At 40.4% G+C, this 24213-nt stretch overlaps 1 protein-coding gene and 1 long non-coding RNA gene across 4 annotated transcripts in view; one reads left to right on the plus strand and one right to left on the minus strand.

Annotated features, from left to right (window-relative positions):
- The window catches only part of LOC144791746 (uncharacterized), a 182044-nt gene extending 181536 nt beyond the window's left edge, over positions 1-508 (plus strand). The window contains exon 3 of the long non-coding RNA XR_013602458.1: positions 431-508. This is a non-coding gene — a long non-coding RNA (uncharacterized LOC144791746). The remainder of the gene's footprint in view (positions 1-430) is intronic.
- Positions 1-24213, minus strand: part of LOC144791743 (zinc metalloproteinase-disintegrin-like lachestatin-1) — a 4387327-nt gene that overhangs the window by 585971 nt on the left and 3777143 nt on the right. The gene's annotated exons all lie outside the window — the stretch shown is intronic.

Here is a 24213-nt window from a genome sequence, read left to right on the forward strand (position 1 = left end):
TATTAGCATCAGTGGATGGTGAACACTGAACAACATATTACCATGCACCATTCCTGGAAGGAAGTATGAGGAGGACGACAGCACCATTATTTTCCAATCAAGAGAGACCTCATGTCCGATTGTCTGCCCAGTTGCCCACTTTTTTTCTTCTTTCAAAAAAATCAGATGCACCAATAGCTGTAATCACTGAGTCCAGTCCTTTGGGTTGTACTCTTCTTGTGAGGCTTTTCCAAGATTGCCACCAACAAAATGCCCAACCGGATATTTTGTTATTTTTGATTGGACATACTGTTTACTCTATTATAGTAGCGAATTGTACATAGTGATGTGTGTGGTGTTTGTATTATTATATATGTTCAATCTTGCTAATGAAAATAATAAATAGGGGAGGTGTATATGGCATCTAAAAAATTTGAAATGTTTTTTCCAGGCGTACCGACCGCCAGTGCCGGGGCAAGTGGCGAGGGCCACACGACTCCGGAGGTAGCAGATACCGCAGCTGCAGGAGGTGAGCCATTTGTAGTGGCGGGCGGTGGTAAGTCATATTCCTTACTTATTGAGAATGATGAATACATTTGCTGCAAGGGTATACACTCAGTTCACTGTACTGCGGCTGAGATTAGGTTGTTTTGAACACTTGAAGAAGACACCCTTTACTTAACATTAGCATTTGTGGGATTTGAGTAACTAATGGCCTATTCTATCCTATCTTCAACTCTGCAGAGAAGGTTTTATGACGAAGACAAAGAGTAGGACAACATGTAATATATGACTGGCAGAGAAGAATACGTGGGTGAAGGAAGGGGACCCAGAATACATATAGGTGACCGATAGGTTGCATGGGTGGTTGAATGATGGTTGAAAGGTAAATGAAAGTATGCCTGCCTGGGTGGGTAAAACTGTATGGATGAAAGGAATCCTCTGGGAGGTTTGAAGGGTCAAACCTAAAGGCAAGCAAGGATGCATGGGGGCTGGTTAAATGACAAATGTATGTTGTTGGTGAAAGGTTTGTTGCGTTTGAGAATGATAGCCATGTTTGGATGGGTGGATGCCTGGATGGTATAATAGTAGGTGAAGAGTCAGACTGGATTAAAGAGAATGTAAAAGAAAATGAAACCGTACCAGAGTACCAAAGCCAAGGAGCAAGAATAAAATAATGCTAGAAGAGCAATGCACTGATAAATGAAAAAACCCTGGGAAGAAGGGCTGTTTTTTTCAAGGTTTTTGATTCAAAGGTTTGAGATTGTATTTCAGAATAGAATACTCCCAGTAATAGTAGTTTGCAAGCACCACATATATTTTGTGTATGAATATGTACCCACCCATCATCAATTGCCTCCCCCCGACTCCGAGTCCCACTCCTACTCCCTACCCATTTCATTTTGTATAGTTATTACAATCAAACTACAGTAGTTTGTCATGTCATTATCACGTGATGTGACATTGTGCCGTACATCATCATCATTCATATTAAGCATATCATGTGCCTTGTAGTAGTGAAGGTGAAAGCATTTGCCATTGATTGGGCCGTAATGGAAAAACAGATAATAGTGTAGTACAGCTGCCCCACCACAGACAGTAGTAAAGTAACTTGAGGCTGCAACACATGCTGACTGAGCCGGCATTCCTACAATATTGATTGAGCTAAACAAGAGAGAGTCTACTCCATGGTGCCTAATGCCTGGAAGTCTAATCATCATTACATCCAAATCTTAGGGGCTGAGGAAGTGAGAATACCACAAATGTTATGTACTGCTAATGCTACTGTGCCACTATAATTTTTTTTCTATAACTTTGTGTTACTGTTTTGCTAAGAGTATTGGTTACAATTGTATTTGTTCTTTCTTGATATAGCTACTCCTTCCCCACCTAAGAGGCAGGAGTTAGCAGCCAGGACACAGCAGCGGAAGCTGGAGGCCATCCGGGCCGAATATCACCTGCTGGTTGTCCTGGTGGATGAGGAGGAATAGGAGGAGGCGGCAGCTGCAGCTTTCTCCAACGCCCTGAGCCCCAGCGAGGCCCCCCTGTGCCTCCAGTGATACAGTGCTGTGTTTTGGCAGCCGCCTGCAGCAACTCATCCTCAATGACTGCTACCCAAACCTGTTGTTCCTGCAGGAACTTTCGGCACTGACGGCGCGCCTAGAGGCCAGGCTGGAGGAGGTTCTCAAGTGCACTAGCCAGCACGCCCACCACTAGACCTCAGTCTTTGTGACCCTTGCCCCTTTTTAAAAAAAATGTTTGGCGGGGGGATGTTGGAAGTTGGGGAAAATGTGGGTGTTGTTTTTTATGGACATTTGGAGTTGACAATCATGGGCATTTACTGGACATTGGTTGGGGTGAGGAGAGTAGTGGGTCAGGTGTTGTGGGTTTCCTCTAGTTTATTTGTTAGGGTAATACATTATTTATAGTTTTATAATACATATGATGTAACTCTTTTCTGGGGTTACTTTTTTACTTCACCTGGTTTTCTCCTTTGCTGCAGGGCTGCAGCCAGTTTTTTAAATATGCCGATAGTGCAACACACCAACAGATAGAAGCGGAACCCTCACTTGTCCTACTACTGCCAGTCTCTCCTCCTAGTCTCTGCAGTCTGCAACTAAAACCCCTATCTGCTCAGAAGGATGTAGATGTGTGAATCAATTCCATAGTATATACATTATTGCCTCCCCCACAATTCTTCTCTAACCTGTGATTGACGTTTAGGCAAAGCGATGGCTGCATGGTGATGGTTTGGTTTCCCAAGGTGCCATGGTGGGTGGTGGCAGCAGTAGTAGACAGTAGCATTTGCAAAAAAAAGAAAATGAGACATTCAGTCAGCTGAGGAATGCTAGGGAAGAAGTAGTAGAAGTACAGTACACAAAAACAAGACTGCCAAACAAGAAACCATGATGATGATAAGCACTGCTAAAGTAAAATAAAACATAATGGTGGCAGGGATAGCCTAGTTCAAGTTACAAAATGAAGTTGACTTGATCTATGGAGTGGACAAGCGTAACCTTTAGTGCTGAAAGGATGATGAATCGATGCCGGGCAGGAGAGGTCCTATGGTTCAACATTTGGAGCACAAGAAGCGGCGAGAGGCAAGCCTTTGCTACCCACTTGGGCATTTATTTTATTGACATTTGGAGCCTGGTTGCAGCGGCTCACTGGAGTTAAAATTATTTGGCAAAGCAAGATCCAGAAGGCCACAGTCGTGGCCACGCCCATCTGGGCGGGGACAATGAAATACATGGTGCCTTTAAACTGCTGCCACCTGTGATTCCTGTTCAAACCTGCGAGCCCCTGATGAAATGCTCGTAAGCATGAAACGCGTTGGGCACAGGACTAACTTTCAGCAAGACACCTCTGCGCTGTTTCTAAATGCCGTTTTTCCATTAAAGATGTGGGGATATGTACACTCCTGCGTGGGCTTCCTCATTCCAGGCAACCTTTGTGATGGATATGTAGCAGCGCAGCCTGAGCTGCGAGTGAAGCCCCGCTGTTGTTTAACAGCCCAGTTGCTACGCCCTAAACGCTGCAACATGTGGGCAGGAGAGGCCCTATGGTTCAACATTTGGAGCACAAGAAGCGGCGAGAGACGAGCCTTTGCTACCCACTTGGGCATTTATTTTATTGACATTTGGTGCCTGGTTGCAGCGGCTCACTGGAGTTAAAATTATTTGGCACAGCAAGATCCAGAAGGCCACGGTCGTGGCCACGCCCATCTGGGCGGGGACAATGAAATACATGGTGCCTTTAAACTGCTGCCACCTGTGATTCCTGTTCAAACCTGCGAGCCCCTGATGAAATGCTCGTAAGCATGAAACGCGTTGGGCACAGGACTAACTTTCAGCAAGACACCTCTGCGCTGTTTCCAAATGCCGTTTTTCCATTAAAGATGTGGTGATCTGTACACTCCTGCGTGGGCTTCCTCATTCCAGGCAACCTTTGTGATGGATATGTAGCAGTGCAGCCTGAGCTGCGAGTGAAGCCCTGCTGTTGTTTAACAGCCCAGTTGATACACCCTAAACGCTGCAACATGTGGGCAGGAGAGGCCCTATGGTTCAACATTTGGAGCACAAGAAGCGGCGAGAGGCAAGCCTTTGCTACCCACTTGGGCATTTATTTTATTGACATTTGGAGCCTGGTTGCAGCGGCTCACTGGAGTTAAAATTATTTGGCACAGCAAGATCCAGAAGGCCACGGTCGTGGCCACGCCCATCTGGGCGGGGACAATGAAATACATGGTGCCTATAAACTGCTGCCACCTGTGATTCCTGTTCAAACCTGCGAGCCCCTGATGAAATGCTCGTAAGCATGAAACGCGTTGGGCACAGGACTAACTTTCAGCAAGACACCTCTGCGCTGTTTCTAAATGCCGTTTTTCCATTAAAGATGTGGTGATCTGTACACTCCTGCGTGGGCTTCCTCATTCCAGGCAACCTTTGTGATGTATATGTAGCAGCGCAGCCTGAGCTGCGAGTGAAGCCCCGCTGTTGTTTAACAGCCCAGTTGCGACACCCTAAACGCTGCAACATGTGGGCAGGAGAGGCCCTATGGTTCAACATTTGGAGCACAAGAAGGGGCGAGAGGCAAGCCTTTGCTACCCACTTGGGCATTTATTTTATTGACATTTGGAGCCTGGTTGCAGCGGCTCACTGGAGTTAAAATTATTTGGCACAGCAAGATCCAGAGGGCCACGGTCGTGGCCACGCCCATCTGGGCGGGGACAATGAAATACATGGTGCCTTTAAACTGCTGCCACCTGTGATTCCGGTTCAAACCTGCGAGCCCCTGATGAAATGCTCGTAAGCATGAAACGCGTTGGGCACAGGACTAACTTTCAGCAAGACACCTCTGCGCTGTTTCTAAATGCCGTTTTTCCATTAAAGATGTGGTAATCTGTACACTCCTGCGTGGGCTTCCTCATTCCAGGCAACCTTTGTGATGGATATGTAGCAGCGCAGCCTGAGCTGCAAGTGAAGCCCCGCTGTTGTTTAACAGCTCAGGTGCTACGCCCTAAACGCTGCAACATGTGGGCAGGAGAGTCCCTATGGTTCAACATTTGGAGCACAAGAAGCGGCGAGAGGCAAGCCTTTGCTACCCACTTGGGCATTTATTTTATTGACATTTGGAGCCTGGTTGCTGCGGCTCACTGGAGTTAAAATTATTTGGCACAGCAAGATCCAGAAGGCCACGGTCGTGGCCACGCACATCTGGGCGGGGACAATGAAATACATGGTGCCTTTAAACTGCTGCCACCTGTGATTCCTGTTCAAACCTGCGAGCCCCTGATGAAATGCTCGTAAGCATGAAACGCGTTGGGCACAGGACTAACTTTCAGCAAGACACCTCTGCGCTGTTTCTAAATGCCGTTTTTCCATTAAAGATGTGGTGATCTGTACACTCCTGCGTGGGCTTCCTCATTCCAGGCAACCTTTGTGATGGATATGTAGCAGCGCAGCCTGAGCTGCGAGTGAAGCCCCGCTGTTGTTTAACAGCCCAATTGCTACGCCCTAAACGCTGCAACATGTGGGCAGGAGAGGCCCTATGGTTCAACATTTGGAGCACAAGAAGCGGCGAGAGGCAAGCCTTTGCTACCCACTTGGGCATTTATTTTATTGACATTTGGAGCCTGGTTGCAGCGGCTCACTGGAGTTAAAATTATTTGGCACAGCAAGATCCAGAAGGCCACGGTCGTGGCCACGCCCATCTGGGCGGGGACAATGAAATACATGGTGCCTTTAAACTGCTGCCACCTGTGATTCCTGTTCAAACCTGCGAGCCCCTGATGAAATGCTCGTAAGCATGAAACGCGTTGGGCACAGGACTAACTTTCAGCAAGACACCTCTGCGCTGTTTCTAAATGCCGTTTTTCCATTAAAGATGTGGTGATCTGTACACTCCTGCGTGGGATTCCTCATTCCAGGCAACCTTTGTGATGGATATATATATATATTCAAAAATATCAAAAAAGGGAGTGAAGAGGTGGTGCAACCAGGCACCGCGGTGGGCTAATCCTCCTCTTACGAACGTTTAAATAATCAACAGAGACCACCTGAAACAAATATACAATACATATTCCGATGGTGTTGGAATACACTCAGTGTGTTAAAATACCCCTCACACACCAAAAGGGCCCTTGGTGTCATGCTTCATCATCGGGGTCTTCCCGCCCCCGCTGCGGGACGGGGCAGTGCTGCGACAAGCGGCTACGCCGGAGCACCTTTTAATTGTGAGTACTATGTGAGTGATGATGGAGTGAGTGTCAGTGAGGTCAGGAGTGATAGACAGTGAAATTAAAAGATACCTGGCCTGGTGTTTAGAAAAAAATTATTTAATAGGCACTGGCTGGTATCGTTAAAAGGGTGAGGCGGAGGGCAAGATCGGGTTACTAGTCTTGCTCTCCTGTGTGGGTCAACATGTTTCGGGGCGGCATGCCCCTTCGTCAGGACCGGGTTGTATAGATCCCCCTGTCACTCACTAATGCGCTCCCACAGATAGAGAGTATTGTGTTTGATCAATGTGTATAAATAATTTACATACACGTGAAAAAAGCTCGATCAGTAATACTGATGATGTAAGCCTGCAAGGATAAGAACACAGGATTTTAGAAAGAGCGCGGATCCCAATGCGCTTTACTAATGAATACCTGTAAGGAATGAAAATACACATGGAGGAAGAAAACACACTTTAGGCTGTTACATGTCACGCCAAAGATTTCTTGGGAGGACCAGGTTTGCTGAATGTGGAAAAACAAAATAAAGAACTGTAGAGAAAAGCATTCATGGGCTTATTGCCTGGCAGGCCAAGGATTTCCTGGAAGGGCCAGGTGACTACACAGGGTGAAAAATGGGAAGGAATAAACACACATAAATATTTATATACACACACACACAACAATATAAAGCATCAAAAACTCGCAGTGGGATGCTTATACAATTTTAGATACATACTTATTGAATGAGGAGACAATGCCCCATGAGCCAAGCTGGGCGAAGGGTATAGAGGGTCCAACTGTGGGGAGAAATGGAGAAATAATGCCAGGACCTAGATTAGCTATTTACACTGAATGGATTCGGGTCTTTTATAGTCTGGCAGAGGCTTGTTAACATAGCCTTAATTGATTAACTTCGAGTTAATCAATTAAGGCTATGTTAACAAGCCTCTGCCAGACTATAAAAGACCCGCCCCGCCCTGGCTTACCATTACCACGGAAGCCACTGACGAAGGAGGAAGCACTGAGGTGTGGGGGTTGAGTAAGTACGGCATAGCCGACAGTCCTGACCTGGAATACACTACCCGAATCCATTCAGTGTAAATAGCTAATCTAGGTCCTGGCATTATTTCTCCATTTCTCCCCACAGTTGGACCCTCTATACCCTTCGCCCAGCTTGGCTCATGGGGCATTGTCTCCTCATTCAATAAGTATGTATCTAAAATTGTATAAGCATCCCACTGCGAGTTTTTGATGCTTTATATTGTTGTGTGTGTGTGTATATAAATATTTATGTGTGTTTATTCCTTCCCATTTTTCACCCTGTGTAGTCACCTGGCCCTTCCAGGAAATCCTTGGCCTGCCAGGCAATAAGCCCATGAATGCTTTTCTCTACAGTTCTTTATTTTGTTTTTCCACATTCAGCAAACCTGGTCCTCCCAAGAAATCTTTGGCGTGACATGTAACAGCCTAAAGTGTGTTTTCTTCCTCCATGTGTATTTTCATTCCTTACAGGTATTCATTAGTAAAGCGCATTGGGATCCGCGCTCTTTCTAAAATCCTGTGTTCTTATCCTTGCAGGCTTACATCATCAGTATTACTGATCGAGCTTTTTTCACGTGTATGTAAATTATTTATACACATTGATCAAACACAATACTCTCTATCTGTGGGAGCGCATTAGTGAGTGACAGGGGGATCTATACAACCCGGTCCTGACGAAGGGGCATGCCGCCCCGAAACATGTTGACCCACACAGGAGAGCAAGACTAGTAACCCGATCTTGCCCTCCGCCTCACCCTTTTAACGATACCAGCCAGTGCCTATTAAATAATTTTTTTCTAAACACCAGGCCAGGTATCTTTTAATTTCACTGTCTATCACTCCTGACCTCACTGACACTCACTCCATCATCACTCACATAGTACTCACAATTAAAAGGTGCTCCGGCGTAGCCGCTTGTCGCAGCACTGCCCCGTCCCGCAGCGGGGGCGGGAAGACCCCGATGATGAAGCATGACACCAAGGGCCCTTTTGGTGTGTGAGGGGTATTTTAACACACTGAGTGTATTCCAACACCATCGGAATATGTATTGTATATTTGTTTCAGGTGTTATATATATATATTACCTACTGGCGGTCGCCAGTAGGTATATATAGTTAGGATCGATTTCCATAGGGAAATCGCAACATTCTATTTGGAATAACTTTGGCGCCGGTTGAGCAATTAGGCTGAACCTTTCAGCAACTTTGCCTCGCAGCTCTCCGCTCCTTCCCTGAAAGTTTGGGGGGGATTCGTCAAGCGGGGGCTGAGATAAAAGGGGGATCCAAAACGTGTTTTCCCCATGTTAATTTCCATAGGGCGGTCTGTCGCAGTTTTAGCTCGAACGGCTGAATGGATTTTCACCAAACTTGGCAAAATTGTAGGGACTGGTAGTCCGATGTGCCTTTGCTATGTCTCAAGATATGTGTTCCTGTGGATTTTGAGTAATTTAGGTTAAAAAAAATGTATATATCTGTAAGCGCGCCCCGGTACGCGTACCGGGGAGCGCTCCAGGCGCGCCACGCGACTTGCGCACGGCAATCTGATTGGTTCTCGGGTGTCTGTAAACATTCGAAACAGTCAGCAGCGGCCGCCATCTTGTGTCTCGGTAGGATTGAGATACAAGAGGTGGCAAAAATCAAAGGGGGAAATGAGCAAAAGGGGGCAGGGTAGACCCCCCCTGACCCCCTAGGTTTGATGTGGGGGCCATAAAAGGGTCCCGTGGGACAACATTTTATTTTATTTTTTCGCGGGGGAGCGCCCGGTACGCGCACCGGGGAGCGTACGAGGGAGCGTACTTAGGTGAAAAATAGTGAAAATAATAGTGTAAAATAATCATTTTGAGTGATTACAGGTAGGGTAGCTCTGAAAAGAGCTTTTGAGTTCTGTGGCTGTTTTAGGTACCTACAAGTGTGTCCCACACACACCCACATGCACACAACCCCACACTCACACACCCACACACTCCCCACACACACTTCACACATGCCCACTTCCACCCACAGTCAAACACCCCACACCCCCACATCGACACCTTACACATCCACAGCTACACCCACATCCCACACACCCACACTCAAACACACACCTCACCCCCCTTCCACCACACACACACACATGCACATACACACAAATATCTCACAGACACACCACACACATCCCACACACACATCTCCCCCCCAACACACACAGAGACAACTCACAGACATATCCACACATCTCATACATACATACACATCCTAAACACATACCTCCCACACCCACACACACCCCACACACACCTCACACACCCACACTCCCACCTACACTCAAACACCCGACACACCCACACCCACACACACACCTTACATACCAATATCCCCACCCACATCCATATACCCCACACACCTACACACCTCATCCCCCCTAGACACACAGACACACACATACACACCTCACAGACACCCCCCGCACATCCCCCACACACACCTCCCCCACCCCCACACATGGGGAAAACTCAGTGAAACACTAAAATAATAATTTAAAGTGCTTAGAGGTAGGGTATCTCTGAATAGAGTTGTTGTGTTGTGTGGGTGATTTAAGTACCAACATGTAGGTACCAATGCAGAGTCTTAAATTTAATGTACACCGTTTCCTCTGTAGATAATTTGCATGTTGTTATAGAAGTTAGTGTGGTATGTATATGGAATCTATACCATAGTCTGTCAGGGAAGCACAAACAACATGGAGGCAGGAGATGAAAAAGAGATGTCAAATACACATTGGAAATAATATAGTGGGAGAAAGGAAGTAACTATGAGCAAATTTACTATGTAACACAAATACGTTGCACAGTATACTATAAGTTTATAATATATATATATATATATACTAAAATATAAGTCTGACTTTATATTATAATCAATTTGGTAATAGTTTATGAATTACATATAATAATTAATAATGTCTCGAACAATTTTTGATTATTAAATATAAATTTATTTTTCTGATTGTTTTTCAAAATTTAATAAAACTTCTAACAATATATTGTCTGGAATGTCCTCATTTTCATTCTGTGATTCTATTGCTTCCACAAACTGAACTAATTCATGGTCCAGTGACTCATCCATAAAATCAAAGTCATCATTATCATCAATAATTTCTTCAGGGTTGTTCTCCAGTACAATTTCGAAAGAAATATTCTGTTCTCCTTCCATTTTCTTGCTGTAAATTGCATAAAAAATAAATATATCAGTAGAGATAGGGCACTGTTGGGTTTAAGTTCAGACAGGTAGTTTTGATTTTTTAACAGTGAAGTTATGTTTGGGCAGTGTATGGTATCAGGCTGGAAGTAGAAATATAAAAAAGTGTATGTGATAAAGCCTAAGTAAATTCATTATTATACAAGACAAGCCTAACTCCATCCATAACTATAACAGAGAAGCCTATCTCAATCTATAACTATTACAGAGGGATAGTATATAACTATCAGAAAATGTTTTCCAAATTACCTTAAAGTGCACAACATACTTCACTTTCCAAAATAACAACTTACCTTTGAGAAAGCAGTTGAAGTTCTCAGTGAAAATCCTTTTCAAATGCACTTCAGGAAGTAGTAGTCAAAATGGCTGTGTTTCCCCTCTCATTTTTCATTTATATTCATGTACATAACCAATCAAATGTCAGGGGAAAAAATAGAAAATGATAGTAACATTTTAATTGGTTGTCAATTCTAACACTTCAGATGTGTTTTTGTTATGTAATTTACCTCAGGATATTTAGACAGGGCTACAGGCCAAATGGCTGAATGGAATTCCACCAAATTTGGGAAAATGGTAGGGACTGGTATGTAGTATTGCCTATTCTATATTTGGTGAAAGTGTCTCCAGTGGTTTTTATGTAAATTAACTTTTATTATTTTGGAGCGCTTCCCGGTGCGCGCCCCGGTACGTGTACCGGCAGCGCTACGGGAGTCCTCCATTTTGTGTTTCGGTAGATTTGAGTCAGAAAATGGCGGACAAACAACGTTGGGAATGGGTATAAGGGGGCACGGTTGGCACTCCCTGACCCTCTAGGTTTCCTGAGGGGGTCTTAGGAGGCCCATATAGGACAAAAAAAATATTATATTTTTAAATTTTCGCGGGGGGAGCGCCCGGTACGCGCACCGGGAAGCGTACCGGGGAGCGTACTTGGTAAAAATTAGTGAAAAAAGTTAGAAAAATATAATCATTTGGAGTGATCAGAGATAGGGTAGCCCTGAAAAGGGCTTTTGGGTTCTGTGGCTGATTTAGGTACCTACAAGTAGGTACCAATGCACAGTCTTAAATTCAGGAGGAATATTCTATTCCCTTCATCTGAGAAGTGCACACCATCTTCTCTGTAAATATCTTGCATGTTGTAACGCAAGTTGTTGTTGTATATTGAACCCATTCCATAGTCTCTCATGTATGCAGAAACAGATTTATTCACATGTTTCCGTGCTTTTTCAAATTGTGGACAAAATTGGTTGGACCACTTCCATTTCTGCCTTTGGCATATATTGGAATATACCAAGGCAGTTTGTGGAAAAAGTGCCATCAATTGATCAAAGGTGTCCTTTAAAAGCATTTCCAGACCTACACCAGTCAAAGTGCCCAAGTCATTTCCTCCACAGTGCAGAATTAACAGGTCAGGGTGTGGCAAATGCAAAAAGGTTTTCACCAATGGAATCAATTGGTGACATTTTAATCCTCTGTAGCCAATCCATTTTATGTTCACGTTTGATAAATCAAGGTTGTGTAAATTTCTGTTACTAGCATACCTTTGAGCCCAGTGGATATAACTATGTCCAATAATCCAGACAGAATACATGGTCAGAGGAGATTCTGGTGCAGTTAGATGAAGTGTGGAAAAGAAATGGCAGTTGGAATAATAGGAGTTTGCAAAAAAAAACCTGTGGAGTGGAGCAATGATTGGTAGAATGAGATAGGTGAAAACTGAAAGTTAGGGTGCATGGTTGTGTTCTGTGTAAGAAGTAATTTGAATGGTTAAAAAAAGTGATTTAAAGAAACATGGCACCAGATAAGCTGGTGTATTTGCAGGTCAAACATCCTTGCAGAGGTGATTTGCAACATTGTAGAATAAACTTTTAACCCTGGGAGCTCAGTCAGGAGGGAGTTGCTATGGTAACAGGTAGAAAGAGCTGATGGGGGGAAGGGTGTTAGTTTGAATATAGAGAGGGAAGAGTTTTAATTGGTTAACAAAAAGGGATATCTGTGTAGAATTAGAGGTTTTCTGTGCCTTTATGGTTTGCAGTGGTTGGAGAACATACCTTTTGCTCTGCTAAAGAAATATTGGTGTGTGTATCTGACACTGTTGTGAATGTCCTAAAGCATTTGTAAAGGTGAGTTATGATTCATTTAATATACATAGAGACTTGTATACTCTATGGAGAAGATTTGGAAGAAAATTGTGGTCTTTACATGTTGCTTTGTGTCATGCTTTTTGATAATGCTTGGTAAAACGTTTTTACTGCATAGAGTAATTATATTTTGTAAAATTGTGAATTTTTAGTTGTGACATGGAATGCTTCTACGTAGGACTTGTGCTGTGTTTTGTAAATGTGATGTAAAAAACGATTTGGGGGGGAAAAAATAGTTTTTACATTTTTTCAAAGAAATAAAAAATGTGTGCATGTTTAATAGAAATACATTTGACTCTTTACAATGATGTTACCTGTGTTAACTCAGTTTAGGAAACATATTGAGTTTGTTTGCATAGAGGAATTGTAATTTGTAAAATTGTGAAGCTTCATGTGAAAGCTTTTGCCTTAGTCTTATCATTGCTGTGAGGCAGATGGTTGTACATAGGATCTGTGCTGTGTTTCCTAAATGTGATGTTAAAAACGATTTTGGGGAAATTAATGTTTTTTACATATTTGAGTATATTGTGGCACAGAGGTTTAAAAAGTGACGCATCTAATTACATGTGTCTCTTTTTAAATATGGTGCAAAAAGGTACATGTTTGGTCTTTCTTGGGGAGCGTAGGTGGTGAGGCTTGTGTCTAAGAGTGCAGTGAACTAGGCTTCATGAAGCCTATCCCTGACTGCACTGTTAGACACAGGTGTGAATTTGACTCTTTACAATGATGTTACATGTGTTAACTCAGTGTAGGAAGCATATTCAGTTTGTTTGCATAGAGGAATTGTATTTTGTAAAATTGTGAAGCTTCATGTGAAAGCTTTTGCCTTAGTCTTATCCCTGCTGTGAGGCAGATGGTTGTACATAGGATCTGTGCTGTGTTTCCTAAATGTGATTTCAAAATCGATTTTGAGGAAATTAATGTTTTTTACATATTTCAGTATATTGTGACGCAGAGGTTTAAAACATGACGCATCTAATTACATGTGTCTCTTTTTAAATATAGTGCAAAAAAGTACATGTTTGGGCTTTCCTGGGCAGCGTAGGTGGCGAGGCTTGTGTCTGAGAGTGCAGTGGACTAGACTTCATGAAGCCTATCCCTGACTGCACTGTTAGACACAGGTGTGAATTTGACTCTTTACAATGATGTTACATGTGCTAACTCAGTGTAGGAAGCATATAGAGTTTGTTTGCATAGAGGAATTGTAATTTGTAAAATTGTGAAGCTTCATGTGAAAGCTTTTGCCTTAGTCTTATCCCTGCTGTGAGGCAGATGGTTGTACATAGGATCTGTGCTGTGTTTCCTAAATGTGATGTAAAAAACGATTTTGGGGAAATGATTTTTTTTTACATATTTGAGTATATTGTGGCGCAGAGGTCTAAGACGTGACGCATCTAATTACATGTCTCACTTTTTAAATATGGTGCAAAAAGGTACATGTTTGGGCTTTCTTGGGGAGCGTAGGTGGTGAGGCTTGTGTCTAAGAGTGCAGTGAACTAGGCTTCATGAAGCCTATCCCTGACTGCACTGTTAGACACAGGTGTGAATTTGACTCTTTACAATGATGTTACATGTGTTAACTCAGTGTAGGAAGCATATTCAGTTTGTTTGCATAGAGGAATTGTATTTTGTAAAATTGTGAAGCTTCATGTGAAAGCTTTTGCCTTAGTCTTATCCCTGCTGTGAGGCAGATGGTTGTACATAGGATCTGTGCTGTGTTTCCTAAATGTGATTTCAAAATCGATTTTGAGGAAATGAATGTTTTTTACATATTTCAGTATATTGTGACGCAGAGGTTTAAAACGTGACGCATCTAATTACATGTGTCTCTTTTTAAATATGGTGCAAAAAAGTACATGTTTGGGCTTTCCTGGGGAGCGTAGGTGGTGAGGCTTGTGTCTAAGAGTGCAGTGGACTAGACTTCATGAAGCCTATCCCTGACTGCACTGTTAGACACAGGTGTGAATTTGACCCTTTACAATGATGTTACATGTGTTAACTCAGTGTAGGAAGCATATAGAGTTTGTTTGCATAGAGGAATTGTAATTTGTAAAATTGTGAAGCTTCATGTGAAAGCTTTTGCCTTAGTCTTATCCCTGCTGTGAGGCAGATGGTTGTACATAGAATCTGTGCTGTGTTTCCTAAATGTGATGTCAAAAACGATTTTGGGGATTTTTTTTTTTTTACATATTTGAGTATATTGTGGCGCAGAGGTTTAAGACGTGACGCATCTAATTACATGTCTCACTTTTTAAATATGGTGCAAAAAGGTACATGTTTGGGCTTTCTTGGGGAGCGTAGGTGGTGAGGCTTGTGTCTAAGAGTGCAGTGAACTAGGCTTCATGAAGCCTATCCCTGACTGCACTGTTAGACACAGGTGTGAATTTGACTCTTTACAATGATGTTACATGTGTTAACTCAGTGTAGGAAGCATATAGAGTTTGTTTGCATAGAGGAATTGTAATTTGTAAAATTGTGAAGCTTCATGTGAAAGCTTTTGCCTTAGTCTTATCCCTGCTGTGAGGCAGATGGTTGTACATAGGATCTGTGCTGTGCTAAATGTGATGTCAAAAACGATTTTGGGGAAATGATTTTTTTTTACATATTTGAGTATATTGTGGCGCAGAGGTTTAAGACGTGACACATCTAATTACATGTCTCACTTTTTAAATATGGTGCAAAAAGGTACATGTTTGGGCTTTCCTGGGGAGTGTAGGTAGTGAGGCTTGTGTCTAAAAATGCAGTGGACTAGGCTTCATGAAGCATAAAAATAGTTTTTACATTTTTTTAAAGTAATAAAGAATGTGTGCATGTTTAATAGAAGTACATTTGACTCTTTAGAATGATGTTAGCTGTGTTAACTCAGTGTATGAAGCATATTGAGTTTATTTGCATAGAGGAATTGTATTTTGTAAAATTGTGAAGCTTCATGTGCAAGATTTTGCCTCAGTCTTATCCCTGCTGTGAGGCAGATGGTTGTAAATATGATCTGTGCTGTGTTTCCTAAATGTGATGTCAAAAACGATTTTGGGGAAAATAAATGGATTTTACATTTTTGAGTATAATGTGGCGCAAAGGTTTAAAAAATGACGCATACATGCGTCACTTTTTAAATATGGGGAAACACAGCACAGATCATATTTACAGTCATCTGCCTCACAACAGGGATAAGACTGAGGCAAAATCTTGCACCTGCCTCACAACAGGAATAAGACTGAGGCAAACGCTTTCACATGGAGCTTCACAATTTTACAAAATACAATTCCTCTATGCAAACAAACTCAATATGATTCCTACACTGATTTAAAACACAGGTAACATCACTGTAAAGAGTCAAATTGACACCTGCGTCTAAGAATGCAGACAGGTATATGCTTCATGAAGCCTAGTCCACTGCACTCTTAGACACAAGCTTCACCAACTACGCTCCCCAGGAAAACCCAAACAAGTACCTTTTTGCTGCATATTTAAAAATTGATGCATGTAGGTAGATGCGTCACTTTTTAAACCTCTGCGCCACATTATAATCAAAAATGTAAAAACCAATAATTTTCTCCAAAATCGTTTTTGACATCACATTTAGAAAACACAGCACAGATCCTATTTACAATCATCTGCCTCACAGCAGGGATAAGACTGAGGCAAAATCTTGCACCTGCCTCACAATAGGAATAAGACTGAGGCAAACGCTTTCTCATGGAGCTTCACAATTTTATAAAATACAATTTTATATAACTATATAACTCAATATTTTCTTGGGAAGCATAGGTGGTGAAGCTTGTGTATAAGAGTGCAGTGGAGTTAGACATAGGTCTGATCTTCTTTGTAGTTGTGGACAGAGCTGTCTTCCACTATATTTTTCAATACACTCCTCACCTTTTGTGCACCACTGGAGAATCCTCACCTGATCTGAAACCCTGTATTGATCGTTTGCTTTTTGTCATTGCTTTGTTGTTTGGTAATAGTGGTCTATAATGTGGTACTGTTTTACTTTAACACAGATTGAAATCGTTATTTGAAGAAAAAGCAAAGATGCCCACAAAAGAAAGGACAAAGAAAGAACGCAACAGGGAAAAATCAAAAATAGCAACGGAATTACAGCATTCTTCCACAACAGATACTTCAAAAAACAGGAACAAAGCTCCTGGTAAGACAACTAAGTCTTTTTTACGTAACATATGTACATCCAGAAAAAAATAATGGACACCATGTACAAAAAGAAAATGAGAGAGTAAAATTGAAAAGGAAGGAGAGAAATTCAAAGAATCCTAAAACTGGAGCAGGAGAGAATAATATGTATAGGAATAGAAGGCAGAATCAGTTTAGAGACATTCGTAGACGAATGTTTTGCAATAGGGTGGTTTTAAATTTGTTAAAAAACATTAGGAAAGGTAAACAGAGAGCTGCTTTTTATAAGAAAAAGAAAAGTGTAGAGAAGATTTTTGATCATGCTTTTGAAGTTAAGAAAAAATTATTTATTTTAATAATCAATAGAATTAGGACACTTAACAAGACAATTGATGTTTTCAAATCAAACAGTAGATGGAAAAGAGTAATTAATCGGACTAATTTTTGTAAAGTTTTTTCTGGAGAATGGATGCACAGTTCAAGTTGTGAGCCATTTTTTAATGAGGAGAGTTACTTCCAGGAGAATGATTTAGTGCATGCAGTTGACACCAGTGGTCGAGCGTATGAAGTGAAAGACGGTTGTCCGATTGAAAAAGAGAAACTTGTGCCTAGAGAACCAGAAGAGGTGTTATCTGATGGAGTGTTAGGGAGACGTACTAAGGGTCCAGTGTACACTTGGAAGTGTAGTAGTATTTGTAGTGTGCGACAGGAATCGATTGATTTGTTTTGTAATTTCTTACGTACATATAGTAAGAAAAGTCTAAAGCAGAAAATGAAGTTGTTGCAAGGCTTAGATCCTTGCAGAGTGAGAGGAATCACAGGTTTGCAAGGCCATTCACTGGCTTGTCTTTCTAGAAAAGTCTGTCAGAGTGTTTTTCATCATTTTAGGATGTTAGCAGTGCATCATACCAAAATGAGGAAATTAGTGAGAATGTTGTATTATGCAAAAAGTCCAGCACTTAAGCTTAAACAATTAAACAGTGCTCTTTTGCATGGAACAGAATTAGATGTGAAGAAGATTTGTGAAGAAATTGAGGTTTGTTATTTTCGTGAGCAAGAGGACAGTGTAGAAATGGAGACAGCAATTCAAGGTAATGTGGAAGACAATGTACAGATTTTAAATACAGAAACGTTTGAGAAGGAAATTACCAGGTTTAAGGTGAAATCAAGTGAAAGGCCGAATTTTACTTGTGTGTGTTGTCGACGGACTCATTATAAGATTCAGACTAAGTTAGTTGATTTATATGCAAAAAGTGAAAAGATGGATAATTATGAGTGGAAAGACTTAGCAACTTATTTGTGGGTGGAGAATTCTTTTGATTTGACTTCTGATCAGCGTATTTGTAAATATTGTTATGACAAATTAAATCAAAACAGAATGCCTGCTAGAGCTGTTCATAATAATCTGGAGTTGATAGACATTCCCCGTGAATTGATGGATTTAAATACATATGAGTCTATTTTGATTCAATGTGTCCATCCTTTTCAGGCAATTGTTCGCATGGAGCCTAAGATAGGAAAATTGCCTCCTACAGATTTGCAGAGAGGATTAAAGGGAAGAGTTGTTTATTTGCCCCTAGATTTGAAAAAAAATATTGATACAATTGGTATGGAAAAAGTAGAAGAGGAACCTTTAGTTATTCTAGTTAATGGGGTTCCAACAAAGAGTAAAAAAATCTGGCAAGATTTAGTGGATGTTAGGAAAGTCAAAAAGGCAACGTTGTATTTAGTCAAAAACAATGAGTACTACAAAGATGTATGTGTTGCAGCAGAGGAAACAGCTACAGATGAAGACAGTGATTGTTCAGGCGGCCAAATTGAAAAAGTCGATGTGTCTAGAAGTGAAGAAATATATGAACATTATACTGTTCATCCTTTGCATTCCAAAGAAGTAATGGGGAATGCAATTGACTTGTTTCAAATGAAAACAGCAAAAAGAAGTCCCATTAGTGTATGGGAAGAAAGTTTGGAAGCTCGTTGTTTTCCACAGCTATTTCCAACAGGTCGAGGTGGACGATTTGACGATCGACCACTTCAAATTCCTGCATCTGAATATCGAACTGTAAGATTATATGCTGAAGATGCAAGGTTTCGTCAATGCATTCCCTATTTGTTTCATCTACTGTATGAAAGTGACTTGTCTGGGCTTTCTTATGCAGTAAACCATATTCTGAAAAGTGGAGCACATCTACAAAATGTTTCGGCGAGGGACTTTATGGAGAAAGTGAATCTTCAAGATAATATTTTAGAATCTCATCTAATCAATCTCATGGCATGTCAGCGTGGTACAAATGAGTATTGGTACCGTCGCCATGGGGAATTGAAATGTATGCTAAGAAACTTAGGAACTCCTACATGGTTCCTCACTCTTAGCTGTGCCGAGTATGCATGGGAGGACTTACTTCAATTTCTACGAGAGGCCAATGCTAATATACAAAATATAGAATTCAACACACCTGGAGAACTGTGCTCTTTGGATCCAGTGAATGTATGCAGATATTTTAATCATAGATTTGAAGCTATGATGTCTTTTATTACCAACAAAAAAAATCCTCCCCTTGGAGAGGTTTTGGTTTTCTTTTGGAGAAAGGAGTATCAAGCGAGAGGTGCTCCTCACATACATATGTTGTTGTGGATTAAAGATGCACCCAAATTTGGAACAGATTCGGATGAGACAGTGATGAGTTTCATTGAAGAGTATTCAACATGTGCTGTTCCGAAAACTATGGAAGAAAACAGTTTAAGGCAACAAGTGTTACGCTTTCAATCCCATCGTTGTGGAAAGTACTGTCGTCGAAAATTCAGAAACAAGGACAAGTTCTACACAAAATGTCGCTTCAGCTTTCCACGACCAGTGATTTCTAAAGGAAGAGTAAATAATTTGATGTCTTCTCTGCGACATACTGTGACGAGGAAATCACCAAAAAATACATACAATTTAAAAAGAGACGAAGAGTCCAAGTACATCAACGACTACAAGCCAGTGATTTTGTCCATGTGGAATGCTAACATGGATATTCAATTCGTTGCTGACAACTCTATTGCTGTGGCTCGATATGTGACGTCTTACATCACAAAAAAAGAAAAGACAGAACTAAAGGAAATGTGGGAGGACATTTCACATGAAAAGAGTCTAAGCAAGAAATTATACAGTTACAGTCTGAAGATGTTGTCGCATCGAGAAATTGGAGCGTATGAATGTTCTGATCGATTGTCGTCAGCAAGTCTCTATGCCAAATCTAGAACCATCATTTGGGTGAGTCTAGGTCTTGCTGCAACACGAAATCAAGTTTTGAAATCTGTACAAGAGATAGAGTATTTGGCGGAGAAAGAACCAGAAAGTACAGATATTTTGAAGACAAACATGTTGGATACATACTATCCAAATAGAAGTCATCACCTTGAGAACGCTTGTCTCTATGAAGTTCTGCAGAGATATATTCATAAGAGAAACATCAGAGAAGATATCAATAATGGAATATATGGAGTCATTGGATGTGAAGGATGTCTAGTGAAACAGAAAAAAGGTCATTTGATTAATCATCGCAAATTGAGTCGTGATAATCCAGATAAAAGAGAATTTTATTATTTGGCTCTTTTGCAACTGTTTAAACCATGGCGTGAAGAAGAGGAACTTCTTGGAGATTTTCTCTGTTATGAAGACTCCTTTAATGCAACGAAGGATACCATAGAATGTCCTGTTTTTCCAAATTATCTGCAAATGTTGAATGAAGAAATAGAGCAAGAAGCCACAATTGCTGCAGAGATTGCGAGAGACAGTTCTCAAGGCAGTCAGAGTTCTGCTTCATTGAGTCAGGATCCACTAGGAGGACCAATTATCCAAAATGAAGCTGCTACTGCCATGGATGAGGTGGAAAGAGTTATGGAACAAGGTCAAGATGATGAAGTTAACTTAGAAGATTTGGTGAAACAACTAAACCTTGAGCAGAAACAGATATATGACGAAGTCACAGAACAGATTGAACATGGATTCAGTCATGAGAAAAAATAATGCTCATGTACATCATTTAAGCCTGTCCAACTGTACGTGAGTGGAGAAGCGGGAACTGGAAAAAGTTTACTGATTAAAGCCATTGCAACTTATCTGCAGAAAAGGACTGAATCACCGCTGTCTTGTGTTGTTACTGCTCCAACTGGGCTGGCAGCACATAACATTAAAGGGATTACTTTACATCGTTTACTGATGCTGCCAGTGGAGCATGATAACAAATTGGAGTATCACAAGCTATCAGGAGATGCGTGTTCCGAAGTTTTGAGAGTCCTGAAGAAAATGAAACTTCTTATCATTGATGAAGTAAGCATGGCGTCAAATATCATGCTTGCTTTTGTGCATTTGAGAATGCAAGAAATTCTTAGAACAGACTATGATGTCTTATTTGGTGGAAAACATATTATTGTTTTTGGAGATCTTCTGCAGTTGACTCCAGTGAAAGGACAACCTGTGTTCAAAATGCTCACACATGAAGATACCAGGAAGTGCTTAGGGAGCATCGGAAACGTTAATATATGGTTAAACTTTAAATATGCAGAACTGCTTCAAAATATGCGGCAGGCAAATGATGAAGATTATAAAAATATTCTACAAGATGTAAGGATCGGAAAAGTAAGTCAGCAAGGGAAAGAAGCTTTACATGCACGATTAATTTCAAATTTGTACCCAAATGAAAACATTCTTCCAGAGAACATATTTAAGAAAATTAACGAGAAGAAATCTGGCATATGTTTGTTGCCAACTCTGAAAGAATGTTCCATGTTCAACAACAAAATGTTACAGTTAGAAAATGAAGAGATAGTGAAACTGGAAGCTATTGATAAAATAGAGCATATGGGAGCAACAATTATTTGGTCTGAAAATTTGAAATCAAAATTGGATTCATTAGAGAAGACTATATCTAAAACTGCTGGTTTTGAAAAGACTCTGAATGTGTGTTTGAATTGTCATGTCATTTTAAGAAGGAATTTAAATGTTGAAAGAGGTCTAGTAAATGGAGCAATGGGTTATGTTGTTGGTTTTCTGAATTACAAAAATAGAGATGGAATTGAAATTTTAAAAATTAAATTTGATGACATTGATGAAATAGAACAAATTTGTCGTTTTCAGCTAGATTTTTGCTCGTGAAAGACTTATATGTTCGCCGAAAACAGTTTCCTATTTGTTTGGCATATGCGGTGACAATTCATAAGTCTCAAGGTTTAAGTGTAGATAGCGCTTTGGTCAACATTGGAAGTTCTGTGTTTAAAGAGGGTATGGCATATGTGGCATTATCACGAGTCAGAACTTTAGCAGGATTGTACTTGATTGAGTGTGATGAAACAAAGATTTGTGCAGATTTAGATTGTGTAAAAGAATACAATAGGTTAAGAAGAGAGTATGCTCCACATTTGCCTCAATATCCTCTGATTGAAAAACGTGTGGTAGGCCGAAAAAGAAGAAATGAGAGTAATTGTAGTGAGGTATCAGCAAAAAGGCATAAAGTAGATAAAAGTGTAATTGTAAAGAGAAACAAAAATTATTCTGTTGAAGATGTTGTTGGATTTCAGTTTGAAAACAGTTCTGGTGTCAACTGCTATGCTAATGTAGTAGTTAATGTTGTTTTTTTTCTTCAAAATTTACAAAGACAGATTGTTGAAAATCGGGAACAAACATTGTGCTGTTTATTGAATTCTGTGTTAGAGAAATGTAGTAGTGATAGAGCTAAAATAGAAAGTGTTTCAGAAATTAGAAATCTTCTAGATATATGTTCAGGTCAAAATCAATGTTCACAGAATATTCAGCAGGATTGTCAGGAATTTTTAATGTATATGTTTGATGTATTACAAGATGAAGGAGTAGATATAAAAAATCTATTTGGCCTTTCTTATCAATGGCAACATGACTGTGATAAATGTGCTTCATCAAGTACTACTAGAATAGACTCTGAAAGATTTATATATTTAACTTTACCAGACTGCAAATCAGTGTCTTTCAATAATCTAGCTAAAGCAGCGATCACAATATGGTGTGTACTCAATGTAAGTCTGCAATGCTGTCCACATTATTTCTACAAAATTATGGTCACTATGTTATTTTAATGTTCCAACGATGTAGACCTGCTGGAACTAAATTGACAACTTCTATTAAAAATTTCGTGGCTTCTCAGTTATCGATATCAGGAAGAACCTTTGCAACCGTAGCTATTATTTTTCATGACGGTCCTTCTACAACATCAGGGCATTACACATGCTATTTAAAAACTTCTAAAGGTTGGACCCAATGTAACGACAATAATTTGACTTTCAAACAACGTTTGCCTTTTGGCTTTATAAATTCATACCTAGTGTTTTTACAGCCAAAATTTAGATAAAGGTAATTGGCCTATGAAGACGGGAGGAGTACTCATATATACTCATACATGTGACTCTATTTGGCCAAATGGAAAGGTGCAAGAATGAGTAAAGAGTCATGACTGAAAAAAAGGAGTATATTAAAATTTTGAAGATATTTCAGATGTTCTTGGAGCTTTTCTTGTAGAAAGTCGATGAAATGGATTTCTAAGTGAACAGCAAAATACTATGTAACGAGAAAAGGACCTCCATGATATACTATTTGGCCTCAAGGAAAAGTAAGTCAATCAAAGATTAGCGTACATTTGTCGTTTGTCAGTATGTAAGTTTTTTTTTAAAACACAATCTTTTAGATTGTGTTTTGTTTTTCCCGCTGTCATATGATGAGTAATTTAAACTCACTGCTTTAAGTGAAATTCAATATATTCTGAGAACAGCAAAAATAAACTATGTAACATGTTGTAGAAATTATTCTATACTTTGGATTGTGTAAATTAAATTGTATTCCCATTCTCTGACATCCACTCTCCCTCGCTTATCTTTGTTTGCTTCTTACTTGGACCTCTTCTCTCTATTTTTCGTTCACTACTTCTCTGTGCTCAGTGCCTCACTCTACTTGTGTTATTTTCACTTGTGTTTATCTACCTTCTATCATTTCTTTTACAACAACTTCACTGCTCCTCTCTCATCGTTCTTCATCCCATTTATTTTACTCTGGTTCCGTTACTATCCATCATTTCCTTTCTTTCAATGTCCTTCTCTTTACTTTCATCACCAAATTATTTTCTCTCAGTACCACTGTTTTAGTCGTCTTCTCCTCTCTTTCCTTTTTTTGCAGACTTACTTTTTTTCTTTTCTCACTCATTGTACTCCACCTCACTCAGTTTTTCTCTTAGTGTGTCTACGTTATAACTTCCTCAGTCCATTTCCTTCAATTGTTGTATATTATTCTGTCTCCTTCATCCTTTCACTCTATGACTGTTCTTCTCTTACTCTCAGTTATCTTCTATTCCTCATTCTTCTAAATGCATCCTTAATTAGACTGTTTTCTGTCTCAGTCATTATCTTTTTACTTACTTCTGTTTCCTGATTTAGTTTTGCTAACTCACATTGTTTTAGTATC

This window comes from Lissotriton helveticus, chromosome 11 (assembly GCF_964261635.1).
Source record: "Lissotriton helveticus chromosome 11, aLisHel1.1, whole genome shotgun sequence".
NCBI classification, from domain to species: Eukaryota; Metazoa; Chordata; class Amphibia; order Caudata; family Salamandridae; genus Lissotriton; species Lissotriton helveticus.